Raw genomic sequence first — 15337 nt, 5'->3', positions numbered from 1 at the left:
TCTGCAAAATGCACCCGAGTTCCTCATCAATGCTGCTCTGACATCACCTCTCCAAACTGTGGCCGTTAACTGGCAAGAAGGCCAAGGACAGCAGGTCAACAGGAACACCACAGCATCCAGGATGTCTTCAATATCACACAACATCCTGACCTGGAAAAGCATTGTTGGTTCTGGATCGGTCCCTGACCAACAACACTGAGAAGTTTAAGAAAACAACTCACCACCAGCTTTTTGAAGAAAATTAGGGATAGGTGATTATAGGTGATAGGGCAGACTTTAAACTAGTAAGATGGGGGGGCGGGAATCAATTTGAGTAAACTATGGGAGAGGAGGTTAGTTCACCAGTAGAGCAAGTAAGTAGACAGTGTGTGAGGGAGGAAAGGCAGGTGATGGAGAAGGGATATGCTCAGCCCGAAGATGTAGGGGAGAAGAAAGAAAAGGATAATAAATTTGAATGCATTGTTAGGGATGAAAAGAGAGGAGGAGGTGGAGAGTATCTTAAATGTATCTATTTTAATGCTAGGAGCATTGTAAGAAAGGTGGATGAGCTTAAAGCGTGTATTGATACCTGGAATTATGATGTTGTAGCTATTAGTGAAACATGGTTGCAGGAAGGGTGTGATTGGCAACTAAATATTCCTGGATTTAGTTGCTTCAGGTGTGATAGAGTAGGAGGGGCCAGAGGAGGAGGTGTTGCATTGCTTGTCTGAGAAAATCTTATGGCGGTGCTTTGGAAGGATAGATTAGAGAGCTCCTCTAGGGAGGCTATTTGGGTGGAATTGAGGAATGGGAAAGGTGTAGTAACACTGATAGGAGTGTATTATAGGCCACCTAATGGGGAGCATGAGTTGGAAGAGCAAATGTGTAAGGAGATAGCAGATATTTGTAGTAAACACAAGGTGGTGATTGTGGGAGATTTTAATTTTCCACACATAGATTGGGAAGCTCATTCTGTAAAAGGGCTGGATGGTTTAGAGTTTGTGATATGTGTGCAGGATAGTTTTTTGCAACAATATATAGAAGTACCGACTAGAGATGGGGCAGTGTTGGATCTCCTGTTAGGGAATGCGATAGGTCAGCTGACAGATGTATGTGTTGGGGAGCACTTCGGGTCCAGTGATCACAATAGCATTAGCTTCAATATAATTATGGAGAAGGACAGGACTGGACCTAGAGTTGAGATTTTTGATTGGAGAAAGGCTAACTTTGAGGAGATGCGAAGGGATTTAGAGAGAGTGGATTGGGTCAAGTTGTTTTATGGGAAGGATGTAATAGCGAAATGGAGGTCATTTAAGGGTGAAATTATGAGGGTACAGAATCTTTATGTTCCTGTTAGGTTGAAAGGAAAGGTTAAAGGTTTGAAAGCACCATGGTTTTCAAGGGATATTAGAAACTTGGTTTGGAAAAAGAGGGATGTCTACAATAGATATAGGCAGCATGGAGTAAAGGAATTGCTCGAGGAATATAAAGAATGTAAAAGAAATCTTAAGAAAGAGATTAGAAAAGCTAAAAGAAGATACGAGTTTGGTTTGGCAAATAAGGTGGAAGTAAATCCGAAAGGTTTCTACAGTTATATTAAAAGGAAGAGGATAGTGAGGGATAAAATTGGTCCCTTAGAGAATCAGGGTGGTCAGCTATGTGTGGAGCCGAGGGAGATGGGAGAGATTTTGAACGATTTCTTCTCTTCGGTATTCACTAAGGAGAAGGATATTGAATTGTGTAAGGTGTGGGAAACAAGTAAGGAAGTTATGGAACCTATGACAATTAAAGAGGTGGAAGTACTGGCGCTTTTAAGAAATTTAAAAGTGGATAAATCTCTGGGTCCTGACAGGATATTCCCCAGGACCTTGAGGAAAGTTTGTGTAGAGATAGCAGGAGCTCTGACGGAGATCTTTCAGATGTCATTAGAAATGGGGATTGTGCCGGAGGATTGGCGTATTGCTCATGTGGTTCCATTGTTTAAAAAGGGTTCTAGAAGTAAGCCTAGCAATTATAGACCTGTCAGTTTGACATCAGTGGTGGGTAAATTAATGGAAAGTATTCTTAGAGATAGTATTTATAATTATCTGGATAGACAGGATCTGATTAGGAGTAGCCAGTATGGATTTGTGCGTGGAAGGTCATGTTTGACAAACCTTATTGAATTTTTTGAAGAAGTTACGAGGAATGTTGACGAGGGTAAGGCAGTGGATGTAGTCTATATGGACTTCAGCAAGGCTTTTGACAAAGTTCCACATGGAAGGTTAGTTAAGAAGGTTCAGTCGTTAGGTATTAATGCTGGAGTAATAAAATGGATTCAACAGTGGCTAGATGGGAGATGCCAGAGAGTAGTGGTGGATAATTGTTTATCGGGATGGAGGCCGGTGACTAGCGGGGTGCCTCAGGGATCTGTTTTGGGCCCAATGTTGTTTGTAATATACATAAATGATCTGGCTGATGGGGTGGTAAATTGGATTAGTAAGTATGCCGATGATACTAAGGTAGGAGGTGTTGTGGATAATGAGGTGGGTTTTCAAAGCTTGCAGGGAGATTTATGCCGGTTAGAAGAATGGGCTGAACATTGGCAGAAGGAGTTTAATGCTGAGAAGTGTGAGGTTCTACATTTTGGCAGGAATAATCCAAATAGAACATACAGGGTAAATGGTAGGGCATTGAGGAATGCAGTGGAACAGAGAGATCTAGGAATAACAGTGCATAGTTCCCTGAAGGTGGAGTCTCATGTAGATAGGGTGGTGAAGAAGGCTTTTGGAATGCTGGCCTTTATAAATCAGAGCATTGAGTACAGAAGTTGGGATGTAATGTTAAAATTGTACAAGGCATTGGTAAGGCCAAATTTGGAATATTGTGTACAGTTCTGGTCACCGAATTATAGGAAAGATATCAATAAATTAGAGAGAGTGCAGAGACGATTTACTAGGATGTTACCTGGGTTTCAGCACTTAAGTTACAGAGAAAGGTTGAACAAGTTAGGTCTCTATTCATTGGAGTGTAGAAGGCTGAGGGGGGATTTGATCGAGGTATTTAAAATTTTGAGAGGGATAGATAGAGTTGACGTGAATAGGCTGTTTCCATTGAGAGTAGGGGAGATTCAAACAAGAGGACATGATTTGAGAGTTAGGGGGCAAAAGTTTAAGGGAAACATGAGGGGGTATTTCTTTACTCAGAGAGTGATAGCTGTGTGGAATGAGCTTCCTGTAGAAGTAGTAGAGGCCAGTTCAGTTGTGTCATTTAAGGTAAAATTGGATAGGTATATGGACAGGAAAGGAGTGGAGGGTTATGGGCTGAGTGCGGGTAGGTGGGACTAGGTGAGATTAAGAGTTTGGCACGGACTAGGAGGGCCGAGATGGCCTGTTTCCATGCTGTGATTGTTATATGGTTATATGTTATAAAAGCAGCCGTGTCTCCAAAGACCAGATATAGAAATGAATCTGAAAAAAAAACACTGCCTTTGGTTGCTGTGGGAAATCTATTTTCACCTCTCCTAGAGAAGAATAATTCTTTAACACCTCTCCTACTCCTTTCAAAAATGTAACATTAGCTAGATTTATCCCTATTTGTGAAATGCTTTAATGAGCAAAATCGTTACCCTGGCTAGTTGTTATTACCCTTTGAAAGATCATTTGAAAGAAACAGGTGACAGTACAGATCCATGCCCATCCAGTCTATAGAGAAAAAGTTAACAGTTCCTTCAACTGTGTTCATTTATCAGGTGGGGGAACGGTGCTGTCGGAGAACTGGCACTTTCACAGAGAATCTTTGGCTTACAGCAATATGTGGATCAGCATTTTTGTGCACATAGTCAGAAGTAAGAACATGACGAGGTCAGATGTAGTCCCTTTCTCTACCCTGCAGTACCATCAAGTCATCAAGTCGATTCCATTATGACCTTAACTCAGGAGCATTCAACCCTCAGCTTTTGTCAAACATAGCCAGTGCTCCCATATATCTGAAAGAGGTAACCGACTTTACCTCATACAAAGCTTGTTTTCTCTTTGGGTTAATTTAACTAGCATTAACGTTTGAATTAGCACCGGCTGGTGGGGTAGGGGTATCAGCACCAGACTTCGAGGCGAGTGGTCCCAGTTTCAGATCAAGCCAGCTCCATTCGTGCTGGGCTGAGTGTCGAGTTAGCAATTCAGCCTCATAAAAAGCAGACAAATGCCAAAGGAATGGCAAGGTTACTGCCTGATATACCACAAGGTGTGGAGAGGGGCAACTAACAACAACATTTGAATTAAGTTAAGTCAGTAGGTTTGTGATTTTTTTTTTAATGTAATTTGTTTATTTTTGTTCACTTGTCTTCTAAAAAGCAGTAAGGAGATAAGCTCCCTGGCCTTATGGCATGCAGTATATCCTAGATGACTGAAAGAAGCACGTGAGGAGATGGTTGGGGCTTTGACAAGGATCTTTGTGTCCTCAATAGCAACAGGTGAGATCCCAGAGGACCGGTGTGTAGAAAAGTGCACTTTTGTTCAAGAAGGGGAAAATTGGATAATCTAGGTAATTCTAGGCCAACGAGTCTTACATCAGTGGCAGGGAAGCTGTTGCAGAGGATACTGCGTGATAGGATATATACGCAATTGGATAGGCTTGGCCTGCTTAGGGCCAGTCAACATGGTTTTGTGTGAGGAAGGGCATGCTTTACAATCTGGATCAAGTTTTTTAGATGACAAAGGTGCTTGATGACAGTAAGATAGTGGACATTACCTACATTGCCTTTAGTAGGGCATTGGTTTAAGTCCTTCGTTGGAAGGTGATTCAGAAGATAAAGCTCAAAGATCAAAGTTAATTTATTTTCAAAGTACATATATGTCACCATATATAACCCTGAGATTCATTTTCTTTCAGGCATACATAGCAAATAGAAAGAAACACAATAAAATCAATTTCAAAAATGGCACAAGACTGAGATGGACAAACAACTAATGTGCAAAAGACAACAAACTGTGTAAATACAAACAGAAAAGAAAAAATATGAATAATAATAAGCAACAAATATCAAGAACATGAGCTTTAGAGTCCTTAAAAGCGAGTCCAAGGGTAATGGAATCAGTCCATTGTTGGGGTGAATGATGTTACCCCACCCGGTTGAAGAGTTGGATGGTTGAGTGGTATTAATTGTACCTGAATCTGGTGGTGTGGGTCTTGAGGCTTCTGTACCTCCTTCCTGCAGACCCAGACCCATGACAGATCCTCTGAAATGATAACACAGAGGAATTTAAAGTTGCTTTCTCTCTCCAGCTCTGATCCCCTTGTGAGGACTGGCACATGGACCTCTGGTCTCCTCCTCCTGAATCAATAATCAGCTCTCTGATTTTGCTGACATTGAGTGAGAGGTTGCTGTTGTGGCACCACTCAGCCAAATTCTCAATCTCCCTCCTGCCTGCTGACCCAGCACCACCTATCATTCAACTCACAACTGTGGTGTCATTAGCAAACTTAAATATGTACTTAGCCTCTCAGTCATAAGTATAAAGTGAGTAGAACAGGGGACTAAGCACAGAGTCTTGTGGTGCACCTGTACTGATGGAGATTGTGGAGGAGATGTTGTTGTCAATCCAAACTGACTGGGGACTGCAGGTGAGGGTCCAATTGCACAGGGGGGTATAGAGGCCAAGGTCTTGAAGCTTATTGATTAGTTTTGAGGGGATGATAGTGTTGAATGCTGAGCTGTAGTTGATAAAGAGCACCCTGATTTGTGCATCTTCGCTGTCCAGATGTTCCAGAGCTGAGTAGAGAGCCAATGCACAGGAGCTGCATGCGATCCAGGGTGAAATGCAAGTTTGGATTCAGAACTGGTCCGCTGTTCAAAGGCAGAGAGTAGGTGACAGATAGGCTGTTATTCCGGCTGAGGGTCCATGAGCAGTGGTGTTCTGAAAGAATTGAAGCTGGATCTCCCATTGTTTATAATAAATATCAATGTTCCTGGTGAATATGTGGATGGGTGAATAGGCAAGTTTGTGCATGGGATCAGGGTTGGTGGATTTATGGATAGTGTAATGGACTATCAAAGAATGCAGCAGGATATAGATCAGTTACAGATATGGGTAGAGAAGTGTCAGAGGGAGGCAACAACTCTAGGTACTTGTGAGGTGTTGCATTCTGGATAGTCAAATGAAAGAAGAAAGTATACAGTTAACAGTAGACTTGTTAATCACATTGTGGTATGGATGGATCTTGTGGTTCACTGAAAGTGACTATGCAAGCAAATGAAGTGGTAAAGAAAGCACCCATTCACTAGTAGGGGTGTTGAATATTAGAGCAGCGAAGAAATGCTGTCTTCGCTGTTTTGGCCCATTCGCTAACCTGCTTGCGGAGTCCGTGCCAAACGAACCTGTTGGCTACCATCTGGACGGTTGACCTGATGGAGGGGTGCGCTAAGTTGTGAATGGAGTTGAAAATGCGCCGCCGCCAGGCTGCCAGGACAACAGGGTGGGGTTGGCCAGTGGTGACGTCACAGAGTAGGGTCCTCTCACCTGGGCCTACGGGGAGGTCCTGGAGCTGCAAACCAGAGACTGCAGTCCTGTAACTAGGGATCTCCTCGTCTGCCTGCTGCACCTCCGCCAGCGCTTCATAGTCTACCCCCGGGACAGGGCCTGGATGTTAGGGCAGGAGCGTGCGTCCGCCATGACATTGTCCTTTCCCGAGACATGCCGGACATCCGTCGTGTATTCGGAGATGTAGGACAGATGTCGCTGCTGGTGGGACGACCAGGGGTGGGATGCTTTCGTGAACGCAAAGGTAAGAGGTTTGTGGTCCGTGAACGGGGTGAAGGGCTTACCTTCTAAGAAGTACCTGAAATGCCAGATTGCCAGGTATAGCGCCAACAGTTCCCGGTCGAAAGCACTGTATTTGAGCTTGGGTGGTCGTAGGTGTTTGCTGAAAAATGCCAGGGGTTGCCAGCGACCCTCGATGAGTTGTTCCAGCACTCCACTGACTGCCATGTTAGATGCGTCCACTGTGAGGACAGTAGGGACGTCCATTCTGGGGTGCACTAGCATCGTGGCATTTGCCAAGGCTTCTTTGGTTTTAATGAAAGTGGCGGCGGACTTCTCGTCCCAGGTAATGTACTTGCCCTTACCCAACATCAGGGTAAACAGGGGGTGCGTGATTCGGGCTGCTGAGGGGAGGAAGCAGTGGTAGAAATTCACCATACCCACGAATTCCTGAAGGCCTTTGAATGTGTTGGGTAGGGGGAAGTGGCGAACCACGTCTACCTTGGTGGGCAGAGGGGTTGCCCCGTCTTTAGTAATCCTGTGGCCCAGGAAGTCTATGGTGTCAAGCCCGAACTGGGATTTGGCCGGGTTGATTGTCAGGCCATATTCATTCAGTCGGGCATAGAGTTGACAGAGGTGGGACAGATGCTCCTGAAGACTGCTGCTGGCTATGAGGATGTCGTCCAAATAGAGGGAAGCGAAGTCCATGTCGCGTCCCACCGCGTCCATTAACCGCTGAAACGTCTGTGCGGCATTCTTCAGGCCGAATGGCATGCGGAGGAACTCGAAAAGGCCGAACGGGGTGATGAGAGCCGTTTTGGGGACATCGTCCGGATGCATCGGGATTTGATGGTATCCCCAGACGAGGTCTACCTTGGAGAAGATCTGTGCGCCGTGCAGGTTTGCTGCAAAGTCCTGAATGTGCGGCACAGGGTAGCAGTCCGGTGTTGTAGCCTTGTTCAGCCTGCAGTGGTCGCCGTATGGTCTCCAACCCCCTGTTGCTTTGGGCACCATGTGCAGGGGGGAGGCCCATGGGCTGTCGGAACGCCGTATGATCCCCGATTCCTCCATCCTCTTGAACTCCTCCTTCGCCAGTCGGAGCTTGTCCAGGGGAAGCCTTCGAGCACAGGCGTGGAGGGGTGGTCCTTGTGTCGGGATGTGGTGCTGTACGCCGTGTCTGGGCATGGCTGCCGTGAACTGCGGTGCCAGAACCGATGGGAAATCCGCCAGGACTCTGGTGAAGTCGTTGTCGGACAGTGTGATGGAGTCTAGGTGTGGGGCCGGCAGCTTGGCTTCACCCAGGGAGAAAGTTTGAAAGGTCTCGGCGTGGACCAATTTCTTCCTTGGCAGGTCGACCAGTAGGCTGTGAGCTCGCAAAAAATCCGCTCCCAGGAGTGGTTGGGCTACGGCGGCCAGTGTGAAGTCCCACGTGAACTGGCTGGAGCCGAATTGTAGCCGTACCGCACGGGTGCCGTAGGTCCTTACTGTGCTGCCGTTTGCAGCCCTCAGGGTGGGACTTGGTTCTCTGTTGCGGGTGTCATAACTCGTCGGAGGTAAGACGCTGATCTCGGCTCCAGTGTCGACCAAAAAGCGGCGTCCCGACTGCTTGTCCCAGACATACAGGAGGCTATCCCGATGGCCAGCCGCCGTAGCCATCAGCGGCAGCTGGCCCTGGCGTTTCCTGGGAACTTGCAGGGCGGGCTACAGCGACGGGCTTCTGTGCCCCACTGCTGGTGGTAGAAGCACCATTGTTCGTTGGTCTCCTCACTCCTGCCTCTGGGGTTAGCGGGCTCTGTGGCCGGGCCTGGTCTGGTCTGCTGCTGGGAGCATGGCCTGGTGATCTGTGCGACGGATGCCCCACTCTCCTTCTTGGCTTTTCACAGCACGTCCGCCCGGGCTGCTACCTTCCGGGGGTTGCTGAAATCCGCGTTGGACAGCAGCAGGCGTATGTCCTCGGGCAGCTGCTCCAGGAACTCCTGCTCGAACATGAGGCAGTGCTTGTGACCTCCGGCCAGGGACAGCATCTCGTTCATCAAAGCCAATGGTGGCCTGCCCCCCAAACCATCCAGGTGCAGTAAGCGGGAAGCTCGCCCACGCCGTGAGAATCCGAAAGTCCTTATGAGCAAGGCTTTGAATTCTGTGTATTTGCTGTCCTCTGGGGGCGACTGTATGAACTCTTCAACCTGGGCGGCTGTCTCCTGGTCGAGGGAGCTCACCACGTAGTAGTAATTTGTGGCATCCGAGGTTATCTGCCAAATGTGGAATTGGGCTTCTGCTTGCTGGAACCATAGGTGAGGTCGCAGCGTCCAGAAGCTTGGCAGTTTTAACGAAACTGCATGAACAGATGCGGCGTCGTTCATCTCCAGTCCAAATATCGTTTGGGCCGTCGGGGTCACCAATTGTAGCGGTGTGCTACACGCAGCGCTGAAATAATGACACGTAGTTGGTGAGCTGCAGTTGCAAAAGAGGTTTATTCAAACTTCGCGGCCTCGCTTTAAATCCTTCCTGTTCCTGCCCTCCCCGGGCGGGAATGCTGTAGGGGGTGCGTATTCACAGTCCCGTCCCGCGCGCGGGCTTTTCCCCTTGCTGGTGAAGTAGGCTTGGCGCCCTCTTTGGAACCAGCCTCTATGCCGGCGCGCGCCACTTTGTGAGCCGGTTCGAGTGCGTTGGGAAGTGGGTCGCCACAAGCACACACAAATATGCCAATCTGCAAGGTGATGATTGCTGCAATTTGTTTAAACTGTCTCCATTCATACATCAGCTGTCAAAAAGACAGCAATGCGTTCTCATTTCTGGAGATGCTGTTAAAATACGGAGCATGGGAACTGGGCAGAGCAGATGACTGGAGATATATTTTAAACATCTGGAACAGGGTTTAAACCTAGCCTCATCTAGTATATGGCTTCGGTTTTTAAGGTTTGTGATGGCATGTTATGGTATTCCCATGGAGACTGGGTTTACTGAACAAAATTGTCTGCAGTTTGACACTAGGTGCCAATTGTGGCCAATATGTACACAGATGTGAAATATTGGAAAATCACACCGGGTAAAGTGTGGGACACACTTCTGTGAATTAGCGGTAAAGAGCGGATGTACTGGAGGCTGTGCTACCTAGACTGGATACAGTGTGATGATTACAAGTTAATGTTACAGCGCAGTAGCTTAGGGTATTAAACGACAATACACATTCTTTCAGAGACTTTCCTCTTTGTGACACACCTCTCTCCTTAAGACCTTCTCGTTGATCGCTGATGCCAGGCTTGCAATGTCCTCCTGGGTGTTCTGAAGGCCTTCACTCCAATTCTCACACCATAGCCCGTTTCAACATTTTTCCTGCTCTTGACACCTGCCCAGAAACTAGGACCATAGGTCAGAATCGTGAATTATGACTCTCAGTCTGAAGCTCTCACCTGCCAGTTTCGAGTCAAGCCATCCTCTCCTTGGGAAACACGAGAGATTCTGCAGATGCTGAGATCTTGAACAATGCATGCAAAATGCTGGAGGAACTCAGCAAGTCGGCTGGCATCAATGGAATGGACCAAACAGTCAACATTTTCACTGAGACCCTTCATCAGGACTGGAAAGAAAGGGGGCAGAAGCCAGAATTATAAGGTGGGGGGGAAGGGAAGGGGTATAAGTTGGCAGGTGAAAGGTGAGGGGGTAAGTGCGGGGGGGAATAAAACATCACAGGAGTTGCCCGTCAGCATTGAACTCAACTTAGGACTGCCTTTGGGACTAGAGTGCCGGATTTTACCCTTGGAGTTTACTCCCGAAGCCTTCCCCATGAGTGAGTATAGATGCAAGGCAGCGGAAGCTTGAGATCAGAGCTTTCCTTCTCCTAGATGATCTGCCAACAATTCATGGGATTGACGAGCCCCATCTGCCCAAAAAAAGAATGTAAGACATAAGACAAAGTAGCAGAATTAGGCTATTCAGCCCATTGAATCTGCTTCACCATTCCATCAGGGCTGATTTACTGTAATATCCATCTCAACCTATTCGCCTGCCTTCTCCCTGTAACCCTTGACACCCTGACTAATCACGAACCTATCAACTTCTACTTTAAACATACCTAATGACTTGGCCTCCAAAGCCATCTGCGACCATGACCTCCACAGCTCACCACCCCTTGGTTAAAGAAATTCCTCCTCATCTCTGTTCTAAAAGGATGTCCTTCTAATCCGAGTCCGTACCCTCCGGTTTTAGACTCCCCCACTATAGGAAGCATCCTCCCCACATAGGCCCTTCAATATTTGAAAGGTTCCTGTGTTATGAATGCAGCAACAATGAATATTAAATTAGTCAGTGTTTATAAACGAACAATCATTGTGTTGCCCTTAAGGCATTTGTTTAGCTTTATTACATTTTCGCTTTAGTAATTCGTTTGTAATTATTTTCTAGTTAAAGTTAAGGTTGTTGAAAGTAAATTCATTGCCTGTGATGTATCGTGGCATGCGATGACATCACACCCGGTTTCGCCGCGTCTTGTGGGAAAATACCGGTTTGGAGAAATGGGAAGGAGGGGGCTTGTGTGTGCAGGATCAGCGCAAGAAAAGTTTTCTTTCTACGCACTAAGAAACATCATAGAAGCAATGCCGTAAGTTCATAAGATAATCGATATGTTGAAGTAAAAATGTTAACGCTGATTCTGTTAAAAGTAATGATGGTTGATAAAGTTTATTTTCTTGTGCTATTGAAAGAGTTGCGGATAGTTTGTGTTGAAGTGTATTTAAAAGCAGTTGATGGCGTAGGTAGATTCTGACTGTATGTTGTATTTTAATGTAATATAGTTTGTTGTAGTTTTACTTTTGCAAGTATTTATGATGTAAATGTGATGTCAAGAAGGAAACAAATACTGTATATATTTTGTATTGTTTTGTCAATAGTTTTCACCATATGTTAATGTGGAAGAGTGAACAGTAAACGGTTAATCTTACTGCGATCCTGTCTTCATTGACTACGGTTTGTCTCGGTGTTTAGTTCAGAGTTCTTACACCTGAATGAGAACACTATAACGATATTTATTAACCTCTGCTCAAAACTTAGAAAAGTAAACAAACAAATAACACCCAGAAGTTAACCACTATATGGCAATTTAACAAACCGCTGAACTTAGGAACAGTTCTTGAAGTGGTAAATTTGAACACAGTCTTAAAGTGGTCAATTCGAAAGTCCAAGTGATTTACAATGTAAGTGAGAAGAGAGGAAGACTCCCTGAAGCAACCGTTTAAGCGATTTCATTGAAGAAATGACGTATCTGCTGATGCAGAGTATAGCTGTGAAATACCTTCTCTGAGGCGATCCCAAAGAAATAAAGCTTCTTAAAATAACTGACATTTCGATGGCATGATCATCGCACAAACCCCCCAACCTTTCAGGGGTTAGTTCAAACGTGCGTGCCACTATTCATGAATGAATCCAACATGTCAGTTATGGCGAAGATGAACCATAGTCATTGACTTTGCCCAAATCCTTTGGTTTCTGTGACATTCCTGATGTCTTCACTCCTTCTGTCTCTCGATAGTAAAACTGCGTAATCAAAAACCAGCGGCAACTCTCCAACCAGCTGGCAGCAAACTCTACACAGCAGAATAAAAATATAACTGCCCCCACACCATGACATGCTTTTTTTATACCGTTTGGCACATGCCATCACATGACATAACATCACCCCACAACCATGAGAAAATTACATCATCCCACTCACAAGACCATACATCATCCCACAGTCCCAGGATCGAACTGTGGGTAGGTAACATCTGTGAGGTTCTCCCTCATTTTTCTAAACTCCAGTGAGTAAAGGCCCAGGGCCATTAAAATGCTCCTCTACATTCCTTCATTCGATAGGTGTGGTGTTGCTTGATGTGGACGATCAGGATCTTTCCATGACCATGATTGTTCTTGGCAATTTTTTCTGGTTTTACAATTGCCTTCTGGGCAGTGTCTTTACAGGATGGGTGACCCCAGCCATTATCAATACTTTTCAAAGATTGTCTGTCCTGCCTCATTGACCAAATAAGCAGGACTTAATATAGATCTGCAATAACTGCTCATACGACCATCAACCACCTGGTCTCATGGCTTCACATGACCCTGATTGTGGGGGGGGGGGTGGCATCTAAGCAGATTAGCAGAGGGAAGGAGCACCTTACACCTCTTTTGGTAGAGACGTATCTCCACCCCACTACCACCACCCTCCATACATTAACCCTTTCATATCTGGGATCATTCTCATGAACCTCCTCTGGACTCTTTCCAATACCAGCACATCTTTTCTTAGATAAATGGGCCCAAAACCGCTCACCTTATTCTGTGTGGTCTAACCAATGTCTTATAAAGACTCAATATTATGTTCTTGTTTTTATATTCTAGCCCCTCACAAAATGAATGCTGGCATTGCCTTCCTTACCACTGACTCGAACTGCAAGTTAACCATTCAGAGAGGACAGTGAAAGGGGGAGAAGAGGAGAGCCAATGAGAGGTGATGGGTAGTTGAGCAAAAGAGAAGGGATGAAAGGGCAATTGGAATGGGGAATGGAAAGAGAGAAAAGGACGGAGGTGAGAGAAAATACCCAAATTTTGAGAAATCAGTACTCATACCATCTGGTTGGACAGAATATGAGGTGCTTATCCTCCTACCTGAGTTTGGCCTCATCACGGCTGTAGAGTGAGCATGGGCAAACATGTCCAAATGGGAATGGGATATCAGATTGAAAGGGGGCAGTCATTAGATCCTTCCTCTTTGTGGCAGGCAGAGAAAAGGTATTCAACAGAGCTGTCCCCCAATCTGTGTTGGCCTCACTGATGTAGAGGAGACCGCACTGCGACCACTGGGTACAACAGAAGCCCTAGGCAGACTCGGAAGCTTACTGAAAATTGGATTGCATGACTGATATGTTCTGGAAGATGAGAGTTTCTATTTTAGCAGCCACCAAGATGATAGCAAGTTTCCAATAATAGAGTTTAAGACTACCAAAAGAAAACAGAACATGCTCCAATTTTAATAGTAAACACAAGAGATTCTGCTAATGCTGGAAATCTTGAGGAACAGACTTGAAATGCCAGAGGAACTCAACAAATCAGGCAGCATCTGTGGAGGGAAAAAACAGCTAACACTTCAGTTTAAGACCCTTCATAATAAGAAGACTTGCAATCCTAAACAGTGACTGTTTATTCCCCTCAACAGATGCTGCCTGACTTGCTGAGTTCCTCCAGCATTTTGTGTCTATTGTTCTGAACTGGTATTGTGAGAGTAGTCATTTGTAAACATATCCACGTACTTCCTTGTTAATGTGTGTACGACCACATTTTAAATTTACAAAACTGGCTTACATTTTATTTTTCCTACTTATGGTGCCTTCTCCTTGATATGTTGACTCATACCGAGTATACTTTCAGTAGGGTTAATGGGTTGTCAATCTATTGACAAAGATAAATGGTCAAATATTCTTCTAGTTACTGGATGAGCAAAAAGGCGAAATTCAACTCTTCAGCAGGGATGTGAAATTGGAAATCAATAGCGCTGGATAAATCGCTGAACTGTGTATTTTAGCTTCAAATCACAGACCTGATCTCTGCCCCCGTTTTTCTCCATTCTGTCTTCTTTCAATGAAGGCAAACACTCCATTTGTCTTCCGAACTGTTTGCTGTACTTTCTCACTTGCTTTCTGTGGCCGGAGTGCAATGACACCTAATCTTTGCACCATTCAGGACCTTAGGAGGATGATGGTGCCTAGCGGCAATTCCTTTGCTTGCTTCTTCGGAATCAGCTCTATTTCTATCTTTTTTTTCCCTTTCAGGGTTCTTTTGAAGCCCCTGACCTGGAGTTACACACTGACTTCGGTTCTTTGTGGGAATGGGACCGGCTTTCAGGACTGGCCGCTTTTCGATATGCCTAGGATACGTCCTGTAAGACCAGCGTGCCTTCGGGGTGCCGGATTTTCGTGGCTGTGGAGATGGGCTGATTTGAAGCTGGTGCTGCTGCCTGATGTGTCATGGGAGATCACGGAAGATCGAAAGCAGCGAACTGACTGCTGGCTGCGTGCCCAGAGACCGATTTCTTTGGGCACAGAGCTCGGAAAATGTGACACAGCACCATAAAGCCATGAGTTACTTTGTTATGTCTCCCCTCTTGGAGACACCTCTTTTTCCCTTATTAGGGAGAGAGAGCGCCTGTGGTATGTCGAATACCAGGTGAGCGAGTGGTCTTTGGGGTACTGCAAGCCTGTGTTTTTGTTGATGCTTTGCTGCACACTTGAGTGCTCAGTGGGGGGGTGCCAATGCTTTTTGACTGGTGGAGGGGGGTCGTTGCTTTGCTGCTACTCGTGCATGGGAGGAGGGTGCTGATGGGGCTTTGAGGTTCTAACATTTAACTGTCATTCATTCTTTGGGGCACTCCTCTGTTTTCATAAATGGCTGTGAAGGAAAAGAATCTCAGGATGTATATTGTATATATTTCTCTGACATTAAATGTACCTAGTGAAACTAATTTTCTCATTTCCCAATCTATCACTATGCAGGGGATAATTTGTCTATCTGCTGATAAAACTAAAGTGGATAAACATATATTTATTCACATTAAGCTGTATCTCCCATGCATAGGCCAAAATATTCAAGTTGCC

The sequence above is a fragment of the Hemitrygon akajei genome, chromosome 5 (genome assembly GCF_048418815.1).
Source record: "Hemitrygon akajei chromosome 5, sHemAka1.3, whole genome shotgun sequence".
Taxonomy (NCBI): Eukaryota; Metazoa; Chordata; class Chondrichthyes; order Myliobatiformes; family Dasyatidae; genus Hemitrygon; species Hemitrygon akajei.
This window is presented reverse-complemented; position numbering follows the sequence as displayed.